This window comes from Rhineura floridana, chromosome 5, assembly GCF_030035675.1.
Source record: "Rhineura floridana isolate rRhiFlo1 chromosome 5, rRhiFlo1.hap2, whole genome shotgun sequence".
In the NCBI taxonomy this organism is placed as follows: Eukaryota; Metazoa; Chordata; class Lepidosauria; order Squamata; family Rhineuridae; genus Rhineura; species Rhineura floridana.
In genome coordinates, this window is record NC_084484.1 from 57,047,108 (window position 1) to 57,059,337 (window position 12,230).

Consider the following 12,230-nt stretch of genomic DNA (forward strand, 5'->3'; position numbering starts at 1 on the left):
TACACTCTTTAAGTACCTGAAGGGCTGTCACATAGAGGAGGGTACAGATTTGTTCACTGCTGCCCCAGAGGGTAGGACTAGGTCTAATGGTTTTAAGTTGCAGGAGCGTAGATTCAGATTGGACATTAGAAGGAACTTCTTGACAGTAAGGGCAGTTCGGCAATGGAACCGACTGCCTAGGGAGGTGGTGGGATCCCCTTCGCTGGATGTCTTCAAGCAGAGGCTGGACAGCTATCTGCTGGAGATGCTCTAGCTGTGGATTTCCTGCTGTGAGCAGGGGGTTGGACTCGATGGCCTACAAGGCCCCTTCCAACTCTATGATTCTATGATTCTATTCTATGATTCTATGACTTTCCATAGAACAAGCAACACAGAATTAGGGCTAAATGCCCTAACATGGCAATCCTATGGCCATGGACTCAATGGGACTTTATCCCAGGTAAGCAGAGATGATTGCACCCTAAGAGTCAAAAGGACAAGCAATTAACATTGTAAATATTTGGGGTTGTATTCAATGTAGTGCTGAGCAGATCGTTCCATCAGTGCAAGGATTCCTTCTTGCACAACAGAATGATCTCCTCCTCTCCATGTGCCCCATATATCTGTTCTGAGCGTTCCTTCAACCCTCCAGAGCAGAAGTGGGGATTGTGCAGGGTCCACACAGGGGGAGGAGAGGGGGGAAATCCCATTGTGCTAACACTTACCCTTGTGCTAGTGCAACTTTTTAGTTGAATGCTGGCCTTGATTAATTTTTGTTATTCCTTTTATTTATTTAGAAACAGAACTACAGGTAATTTTAAAGGGATTTCTGATACAGCTGGAATAAAAAGACCACAAGTTCACATCTATTCTATTATTTTTTTAGAAGAAGGAAAAACCTAGGGGACAGCTCAATGTATATAACTAATTAATCTTACCAAGTAAAAGGAACTTCCAAAAACTCTGAGCAGAGTGTTCCCTAATGAAAATCACACAGTCACAGCACAACCCTAAGCATGTTTATTTAGAAGTCCAGTTGAATTCAAAAGAATTGACTCCAAACTAAGTGTGTGTAGGATTGTCATCTTAGGTCTGTTCTACATAGACTTAAAACAAAGCTTCAGTTCCATGCATGCTTGCTAGACAGTAGGACTAGCTCTTTGAAGTTGATAGGAAAGGTGGCAAGGGGCTTAAGGTGCATTAACTATATGATCATAGTTAAAGGAGAAAAAAGGAGAGGCATTCTGAACTGATAAAAATGGGAAAACACGGCAGAAGGATAGGGCAAGATGTTCAGGTATTCATAATTTCACCTAAATGGAGGAATTGTTTAGTAACATGCCACTACATGAAGTGCCCAAGTTGAATTTGGCCAACCTGGTTCACATCATGAAGTGTTAGAGTAGGGGTGGGAATCCTTTTTAGCCAAGGATTGCATTCCTTGCTGGGCAACTTTCCAAAGACCACATGCCAGTGGTGGGAGGAGCCAGAGGCAAAAGTGGGCAAAGCAATTAATCTGCATTTTGCCATTGTACAGGAAGATAGTTTAGACACATATTTGTACCCATCCCTCTATCCTTCAACCAGGCAAGCAAGAAGCATTATCAAGGACATCAGTTCAAGAACATGGGCTCTTGCAGGAAGGAAGGGTGAGATGTAAATCAAAGAATAAATAAATAAACAAATAAAATAAACATAGTCCTGCCACGCAAAAGCATTTATGGAGGGTGAAAAGCAGGGCCAGTCAAGGGGGTGGCTAGGAAAGGGCTTTGGCCAAAGGCCGGATAAAGAGGTGTAGGGCACCTCATTTGCCTCCCAAATATAAGGTTCCCTATCCCTGTATTGGAGTGAAGTGAGCTTTGCCAATCCTGCCCTTCAACCAAGCAAGACCATTCTTTCCCTACTAGCAGTCTCCTTGGTTTTTTACGTTGCTCTTCAAGGACATTTGAAACCTGCTATTGAGTGTGGTATCTGACTGTTCTCATTATGATAGCAAAACCTGTGTACTGAAAACAACAGCAACAAAGTGTCAAGGTCTACTGATCGCTGTTTCCATTAAGAACGTCTGAGGATTCCCCCCTGCCCCCCCCCGCAAAAAAGGAGGAAGGGTAGATACCAGAAGAGCCTCAAAAATCACATTTAAAATTATTCCAGCTCATATATTTCAATCCAGACTACCAAGCCGGCTGGGTCTTCCATTGGCAGTGACCCAAGCATTAAACCTCCTAATTTCACTGTTAATAAAGCCAGTTAAACTTGCATGCAAAATATATATTTCTGTTCAGTAGTACAAGGAGAAACTTGACAGAGCTATTATCAGAAAGGACACCTTTCCTGACTGAAATAATCATCTGGCTAATCTGCCACCATAAATCATGCCATATTACTCTTCCTTATTCTTTACAAGAGGTCATCAGTGAACGACTAATGCATTATATCATGTAGTGGACACTCCAGGAAACGTTTTAACAAGTGAGACTGTCATAAACACTTATCACTGGTTTCTGTCTTGAATTTGGTTTCTTTCTTTCTCACCTTAAAAAATGGGGGGTTTGTTTTATATGGAATGTATTCAAATGATAGACAATATATCACCCTCAGTCCAGCCCATTCATAGGCTGCTGCATTAACAAGTCATGGTGCATTCTGAATGGGGTGATTGGCTAGTAGTTTAATTTAAGTGGAAGACAATTAAATACAATAGGGTTTTTGTGTGGGGGTGATCAGTGATGTTATGTGCAAAACCATTTGTCATATATGCTTTACAGCTATCTGCATATTTTTTTTATAATATTATCAAAACAATATGAAAACCTGTAAGCCTTTTTTAAAAAAGTTTTGTTAGTGGCATGGACTAAATAATGAGCTTATCCAAACTGAACCCCCCCCCAGCTATATCTGCAGATGGTAGAAGAGCTATAGGTAGATAGACAGAGAAAGATGCAAATAGGAATTTACCTTTAGACTATATTTACAGAATTAACAGTACAATCCAATGCATGCCTTCTCAGAAGTAAGTCCTATTGAGTTCAATAACAGTCTCAGATAAGTGTGTATAGAATCACAGCCTGAAAGTACAGTCTTATGCATGTCTACTCAGAGTGAACGTCATGAAACTTCAATGGGACTTAATCCCGTGTTATGGGAATGCCTCAGTGTTGCAGTGAGTTTGATCATTCTGTCAGGTAGACCTGAAAACTTCTACTGACATTTTCCCCATTGTGACAAGATACTTTCCCACAAAATGCAATTGCTTTCTCTGCTATTTATTTTGTTTTGCTTGTTTTTTTAAGGGGGTAATCAGAACCTATTTTTATTTCTGTCTGTCATATGGTATATTTACATACCTGCCTTAAAATGTAAAACAGCAACAACAAAAACAAGAACATCGAAGTTACAGGAAGGGAGCATCCAAACATGAGCTATGCTTGTTCACAAGACCAGGTTCTACATAGTTCTCTACACTCAGAAGTGACTCACTGTAGAAGTTACTGGTTGTGTAAATTGTCCCTATGAGTGAATCCATTCAATCTAAGAGCAATATATAGGGGAAAGAAATATGGGCCTAAATGGGTACATGCAAACACAAGGAGGTCCTACATCAGTAAAAGAAATTACAAGAATTAAATTAAGGTAATTAGGTGGTTTCATTGCTGAGGCAGTTGTTTTCTACATGCACAGTTTTCTACCAATGTGTGCTGGTGGAACACTGGGCATGTAGAAAACAGTTGGCTAAGCACAGCTGGATTGTACCCCCTTCAGCAATGAGCACACCTAATTAATTTAATTCTTGCCATTTCCTTTATTCATTTAGGGACATCTTGTGTTTGCAGTTGGCTCCACACTATAACACCTCTAGGTCTTATTTCACTGGATGAATTTCAGTTATTGTGGCCTGAAGTTGTGGGCAAAGTGCTTGGAAAGATGCAGCCCACCACCTGCTTTCTCAGTCCTTGCCCATCATGGCTAATATAACATCTAGTAGCCAAGGGCTGGCCAACTGGGTCCAGGGAGTAGTGAATGTCTCCTTGTTAGCTGTCTTGAAAGAGGTGGCTGTGAAGCCATTTCTGAAAGCACCATCTCTGGACCCTGAGGGTTGTAAGTTATTGGCCATCAACATAATCTTCTAGGACAAGGTACTGAAGTTGGTGGTGGCCGTTCAACTCCAGGTATTCATAATAAGACAATTATATTGGTTAGTTTTAGTCTGGTTTCAGGCCTAGTTCTGGTCCAGAGACTGCTTTGGTTATCCTGATAGGTCATCACCTATGCCAGCAGAAGGAAAGGAGAAGTGCTATCTTGCTCAGCCTCTTGGACCTCTTGGCAGTTTTCAGTACCAGTGACAATGGTATCTTACTCAAATAGACAATTTGTTTTGGGAACTGTGTTGCAGTACTTCTGTTCCCAGAAGGTGATGCTGAAAGACTTCTCCTTGACACTGTGGCATTTATGTTACGGGATCCTGCAAGGTTCCATCTTGTCTCAAATGTCTTTCAACATCTACATGAAGTCACAAGAGGGAGGGTATCTGGGGACTGGAAGTGAAGTGTGATAAATATTTTTATTTTATTTTGTTGTATAACTTAACCAGATGAGACTTCCCATAGGCATTTGGTTGGCACTGTGAGAACAAGAATCTGGACTAGATAGGATTCAGCAGGCTCTTCTTATGATCTTAAGGAGCAATGGAAGTGCTGGAGTGCCAGAAATTAATAATGGACTGGATGAGGACCAATAAACCAAAGTTCAATCCAGACAGGGAAGAGGACTGTGAATAGGTGATTCACCAAGCCATGGAGTGCTAGATGATCTGGTGTACTGAAGAATCAGGGTAAGCAGTCCCGGAGTATCCTTGAGGGCTGATTGGTGTTAGAGCTGGTTCACATATGAGCCAAGATCCACATTAAAAATGCTGCTTTTTCCATCGCTATTAATTTTGACAGTTCACATACTTCCTCCCTCGCTATGAATAAATTGGCTGTTTTTCTTTGTAGCATTCACACGAGTGTGTGTTTATTGCTATCAGCGTTTCCTTGTTGCTGCGCCCACACATTAGCATGTTAACTGCAGAGGCAGGGAAGGGGCAATGTTTCCCTAAAGGAAGGGAGGAATAGGTGCTTGAAAGAAAGGGAATCACTCCCACCTGTGACTGTTAGGCTGTCCATGTATGAGACTGGTGTGCCTTTGGCACCCTGGGACAAGCCTCAGCATGAATTCTGGGAAACATAAAAAACCCCAAACAATTATCTTTAGAGAGACATTAAAAGCAGCTACTAAAGGAAGCATTGACCGTTTAATATTATCACTCTCTGTGAGTGGAGCAGATGCTGGGATGAGACGCCAAGGCAGCTCCCCTTTCCCCTGCACTTTTGGGCACTTATAAATTACCCCAGTGGCACCTTCGCCAGCCTCCTCTCACCGTGGCTGTGAAAAGGGTGCATGCATCAGCCCGAGGGGGGGAAAGATCCACCTTTGGGGGGGAGCGAAGGGATGCGTCGAGGTAGAAGAGGTCCTACACACACACACTTTCTCACACACTCTCTCTCTCGCACACACACACATACCGGGCTAGACATAAACAACAGCGCCAAAACCACAGCTAGGCAAGAGACAGTAAAGACATTCAGGGGAGAGAGAGAGAGAGAGAGAGAGAGAGAGAGAGAAATTTATGAGCTCCTGCCCTGCTACCCTCGGGGAGTTGTTGGTGTTGCTCCAGGAGAGAGAATGAAGGGGTGGGGAATGTGATTTTGTTTAAAGGAACGGGGGGGGAGAAATGTATTGGGGAAGAAGCGAGAGAAAGTGAGAGAAAGGAAGGCAAGAGCAACCAGAAGTTGATTCGTCAATGGCAGGAGACAAAATGACGCCCAGAGACAGTTAAAGGGGCAGAGAAAAGGGAGGATCTAATGGCAAAGAATTGCCCAGCCAAAAAAGGCTATCAGCGTAATACACGTTAGAAGCAGGTGCGGATTTTAAAACAATTTCAGGGTTTTGTTGCATCCATTTAATCCAGAGTTAAAGGCAAAAGCAGTAGAATGCATGCGCGTTGGCTAAAACGTCAAGTAAACGGTCCAAATTAAAAGGATCTGCAAAAAGCACCAGATGCAGATTTTTCCTGCATGTAAACAGGCCCGTAGTGACTTGATGTTCTCCTGAGTAGTGATTCAAAGCCTCCAGGTTACACTATTGCAATGTGTTATACCTGGGGCTGCCTTTGAAGATTGTCTGGAAATTCAGCTAGTTCAAAAAATATCTGCTGTGCTTTTGACTGAAACCAATAAGTGAGAACATATCACACTGATTTATCATTGATTACTGGTCCATTTCCAAGCAGAAATGCTGGTGTGTACCTTCAAAGCTCTGCATGTCTTAGCACTAGGATATCTGGGAAAAAAATCCCCTGTCCCCACATCAGCCTGACTGAGTGCTGAGAATGATATAATAATCTGCGGCCTTTCTGGGTGCCCCCACCATCAGAAGATGGTGATAAGGAAAAGAGACTTCTTGGTGATGACACTCTTCTTGTGAAGTTTTGTCCTCAGGGAGGCTCAGCTGGATCCTCTTTTGTTATTTTTTCAATATGAGACAAATACCTTTTCTAAAATTTTCCTAGGCTTTTAATTGTTAAGTTGTGATGATTTTATTAATGCCAGTTTTCATGCTGTTCATTTTTATACTTTAACTAAGCTATTATCCTGCTGTAATATTTTTATTGTGTAAGCTGTTAGGATAATATTTATGCTGCACAGCACAAAGATTTAATAAAATAAATCCCTGAGAAACGGTTGGAGAATTTATCCTGCCCCTGGAGAAATTCAGTGAAATGATCCTCCCATTAGGGTGGAGAATTTATTTATTTATAAAAAAAAATTCTGTATCACAATTTCATAAAGGAATACCAGAGCAGGGTACACAAATATAAATAAATTAAACACCACATACAAAGCAAAACCACAGAACACTGGCTAACTGTAGCAGAAAGGGTTTTTCCCCCCTTAAATTGTCTGCAAAAGCCTGGCAGCATAGATAAGTTTAAAAATTAATGCAGAAGATGCCTGCTGAATCTCTACTGAAAGCACATCCCATAAGCCTGGACCAATAACACTGAAAGCTTTGTGTTGACATCAGATGAGCCCCCCCCGGGGGGGGAACAGCAATTTCAAGAGGTCATTTGTGCATGGATCTATAATAATAAGAGACTGAAGTGTTTGGATGCCTGTATAGACGTTTTGAAAGTGATCACATGTGCCTACAATATATCTGCTTTTCCAGAGACCTCCAGCTGACATAGAGTTCAGCAGAATTGTATACCCCACCTCTGCCCCTTAGTTTTGATTTTTTTTTTTTTTGCTACTTGCGACAGGGTGAGACTCACCACATTCTTCTTCTTCTAACATAAAACTCAAGGATTTGATTAGCACATTTTTTTCCAGTAAGATAGCCTGCCATATTTAAAATAAATAACAAGGTTGCTTTTACTTAGATCAGCAGGTGATTTGGGTGTTCGTGTGTTTGTTTGTTTTTGAAGCTTGAAACATTTTAGAAACATGACTGCAGAGTACAGGATGCCATATCTTCACTTTGGGGCAAATTTAGCTTGCAGAATAATGTTTTTTGTTTTGTTTCTGAATAGCAGCACCCAGTATCAGGTAGTGCTACACCATATGGAAGCTGGCTTTCTGACATATGGCTTGAATTAACAAGTTTAAAACTGTTAAGATCAGTTTTTCTTTCTCTGGAGGCAAAATGGGGGAGGGGGCAAATCTTGCACGATGCACCTACGCTGAAGAGGCCTCAGCAACAGACACCCACCCAGGCTGGTGGATTTGCTGGCAATAAGGGGGTGTTAACATCAGCAAGATTTACATTAGTAATAAAATGATGAATCAGAAGGAAGCTGGAATGTGCTTATTCACTTAATATACTCTATTGATGTCACTTTTAGGACATTTCCACATGCTGAAATCACTCTTTCCTCCTCCTGTGGAATTATATGCTATAGTATCTTAGATCTGTATCATCTCATAAAGTTTAGGAATATTTCCTCCTAGATACCCAACTTTGATGGCTTTAAAAGAGGAATATACAAATTCATGGAGGATGAGGCTATAATGGCTATGTTCTGCCTTCACTGTCAGAGGCAGTATGTCTCTGAATGCCAGTTGCTGGAAACCAGGGGAGAGGGCTCTTGCACTCAGGTCCTGCTTGTGGCCTTCCCATGGGCATCTGGTTGGCTCCTATGAGAATAGGATGCTGGACTAGATGGGCCATTGGCCTGATCCAGCAGGCTTTTCTTATGTTCTTATGGTACGACATCATCATGCAGCGTAGGGGTGTCAAAATGTTTTTGGTCCCAGGGCTACCTTGATCAACTTACTCCTGGCCAGAGAAAAGCCCCTGATGTAGGGAGTTTTTGCTCCACATCATTCTTTCCTTTTGGCAGGTGCAGGAAAACACAGAGGCTGCTTTCACACATGAGACTTATTGCATTAGTGTAATGGATTAAAAAGGTAATGCTTCTGTCCTGATTTCTAAAATTCCTTCCACATTTCAATACCTGATATACTGGCATGTTGTACAAATGTCATAGAATCATAGAATAGTAGAGTTGGAAGGGGCCTATAAGGCAGAGCTTGGAAAAGTTACTTTTTTGAACTACAACTCCCATCAGCCCTAGGCAACATGGCCACTGGATTAGGCTGATGGGAGCTGTAGTTCAAAAAAGTAACTTTTCCAAGCTCTGCTATAAGGCCATCAAGCTCAATGCAGGAATCCAAATCAAAGCATGTCTTTCACACTGCTGCAATTGAAGACACCAGGATCAGGTGAAAAAGGCAAGAAAAACAGCAAGAAAGCAAAGGCTTAAAAAAGAAAGAGCCAGAAACAAAGCACTGAGGAAAAGGAGGAAAAGTGGCTACTTTAAAAATACAAGCTGCTCTGGCTCAAGTAAAAAAAGTATAAGAGGGAGGGCTGAAAAGACAATAGAAAAGGACTTGAAAAGACTTGAAAAGCAACTTCAGCAACTATCACACACAATAAGCCTCATGCCTGAAAGCAGCCAGGGGAAACTAGCTGGAGTAAAGTAAACACAGAGAAGAGAAAAAAAGGCAGGTAAGGTCTTTTCAATCTTTTGGCAGCTGCCCAGCTCCATGGGGAGGGATGGAGGAAGAGGTGGAAAAGAACTGGACCTCCAAGGCACAGATCAGAGGTAACACTCAGAAAAACAATGTAAGGAGAACTCACCAAAGGCAAACAAAGGCAAATAGGGAGCAGGCACAGCCAGGAATGAGTTTTACAAAATACAGAAATATAGTGATACTACCCTGAACACAACCAATCTGGTCTGATCTCGGAAGCTAAGCAGGGTCAGGCCTGGTTAGTACTTGGATGGGAGACCGCCTGAGAATACCATGTGCCGTAGGCTTAAAGGAAGGCAATGGTAAACCACCTCTGAATACCTCTTACCATGAAAACTCTATGAATATATCCAAAAAATTCATAGGGTCACCATAAGTTGTAATCGACTTGAAGGCATATGCCAGCCTTTCCCAACCGGTGTGCCTTCAGATGTTGTTGGACCACAACTCCCATCAGCCTCAGCCAGCATTGCCAATGGCTGAGGCTGATGGGAGTTGTGGTCCAACAACATCTGGAGGCACACCGGTTGGGAAAGGCTGGCATATAACAACAATAGTGAGGCTACTGAGAGGAAGCTTGGATGCCTGTTACGTGACAGGCTGCTAGCGCAAATCTCCTACAATCTTCCCAGTTTCCAGCCTTGCAAATGGATTGTTTCTGGTATTATATATCATGGAACTTAGCACTAAATTTGCACTATATTCCACTAGAATTCCAGAACTAGCTTGTACATCATGTGAAAGGTCAAATATAATGTGCAAATTACCAGGTAAGAAATCATCAAAAAAATGGAAGAAAGTGCAGAGTGACAGCAGCCACAATGATATCACAGCACTAAGTAAGTGTTCCTAATTGTAACAGGAGAGATGAGGAAAACTTGGCATGTGATTGCTGTTTTGGGGCACATCCCCATGTTGCCTGTATTGTGTGGTTCAGCCTGTGTTTCAAATGTAAAAGCGATGTTGGTTAGAATGCACATTCAACTACAAAAACCTCCCTTATTCTGTCAATACTTTTCTTTTTTCTCTCATTAGAATGAATCCCTCCTGAACCAACCCAAAGAGGACCCTCATCAAGCACCCTCTTCATCCAGATATAAAGAAAAGCATTATTTTATTTAAACAAGCAAGCAACCAGTGTTCTAAATCAAGCAGGGCATCTTCATGTAGAGAGAAGAATCTCTGCTGCAAATAAGGAATGAGGAGAAACATTCGTCTAATTCTGATTTCAAAGCAATCCTCCCTAATTCACTCTTTCCATGCATCATCATCATCATCATCATCATATCATCATATCATCATACCATCATCATCACTTATTACCCATCCTTTACCCAAAGGTTCCAGGGTCGGTTACAACACTTTAAAAATACAACATAAAAAAAATAAAAAACAATGTAAAATCTCAAATTAGGGTGTGTCCTAAAAATATATGCTTTAAGTGTCAAAGGCCAGCGTAAAGAGGTGCAAATATTAGAGGAAACTGCATATAAATGTATACATTGGTGAAAATACCATGGACAAGTGCATTGTATTTGGCAAAATGACTTCAAAAATGTATATATTAGGAGAAATGTGCACTAAAATGGTGATGAATTTTCATGAAGACTTTTTAAAAAAAATCAAACTGATGCAGAAAGGTGGAGACCTGAATTTAAGACTGGAAATGTGAGAAACGTAGGGTAGAAACACACTCACTGTTCTGCCAGTTCCAGTGCACCTCCGTCTCTCTCTTCTGAAAACAGAGGCACATGACGCTAGTCAAATCCCTTCTCCTTTTTACTGTAAAACCTGGTGGGAGCAGCTTGAGTGATGTTGTTTTTTAAATTCAGCTTCAAAGAGATTTCACAACTGATCAGCAGATCAACCGATTCCCTCTCCACGTGTGGCCAATGGAAATGCTTTGCTCTGGCACATAATGTGTTCACAGCCTTAGATAAACTGAAATGGAGATATTCATCCATTGCTACTGCTGGCATTCTCAACATGATAATGGCAACGGTGAGGGCAGGAGGGGCGGTATGTCTTTGAGGGCTGGACTAAAGGCATGACTGTTAGTCTCCTTTCAACACGCTTTCCCTCTACACACATGAAAAGGGCTCATCTTTGGAAGTTTCTCCCCAGGGAAGCTTGCCTCTCATATACAGTTGTCTTACCAATGCAATGCAAATATCTTTCTTTTATTATACAACCACGAGACTACCACCATGCCATTCTGATGCTTCCCATAAGCTCATTTCAAAATAAAACCTTACAAAATTTATAATCCTGAACTCAGAAACGCTTGCTTAATAACCCTCTCAATTTTCATGGCAATACACAAAAGAGTCAGAGAGAATAGAGAGTTCAAAGGGTAAAAAGAGAGAGAGAGAAACCAGATACCCTTTGGACTTTTTTTTAACTCAGAGTTCTCATAAACTGTTGAAATTAATTAAAAATCAGCCATGTTCACAGAGTACCTGCAATCTGATTACTGACCTTGCCCCATACTCTGATCTTCATCTTCTGCAGTTTAAAAGTAAAAAAAATGTCTGGCCGATTTTTAATTAATTTAAGAAATTTTGGCTTGAACTCATAGATAATGTCGGGCATGCTCAGTAAGAACCAACTGTCAGTGTTCTAAAAGCCAGACTCACAGCTGCTGTCTTTCCTAATCAGGGGGCCCCACCCACACCAGACTTTGATTTCACATGAGACAGTCATGGCCACCCCCAGAGAGTCCTGGAAAGTGTACTTTCTGAAGGGTGCTGAGATGAGACCCCTATTCCCCTGGTTAGCTCCAGTGGCCAGAGTGGTTTAATAGAGAGCCGCACAGATTGAAGCTCTGTGAGGGGAACAAGGCATCTCCTAGCAACGTTCAGCACCCTTCACTAACTACACTTCCCAGGATTCTTTGGGAGAAGCCATGACTGCCTAACGTGAAAAAACAGTCTGGTGTGGATGTAGCCAGGGACAGCTTTGGTTTAAATTTGGGTGGGAGGCTACATGTGCCTGCTGTAGAATAAAAAAGGTGGGGGGGAACCCTGAAAAAGAATGATGCTGTTCACAATGTTTTCCTTTTGGCAAGGAAAGGGGCTTCCCCTCTGCCCAGTGCCCATCCTCCCAATCCCCCCTCCA

At 41.8% G+C, this 12,230-nt stretch overlaps 1 pseudogene; it reads left to right on the forward strand.

Moving 5' to 3' along the window:
- Nucleotides 1–9,281: 9,281 nt before the first annotated feature.
- On the forward strand, nt 9,282–9,400 carry LOC133386340 (5S ribosomal RNA; annotated as a pseudogene).
- Nucleotides 9,401–12,230: the final 2,830 nt, after the last annotated feature.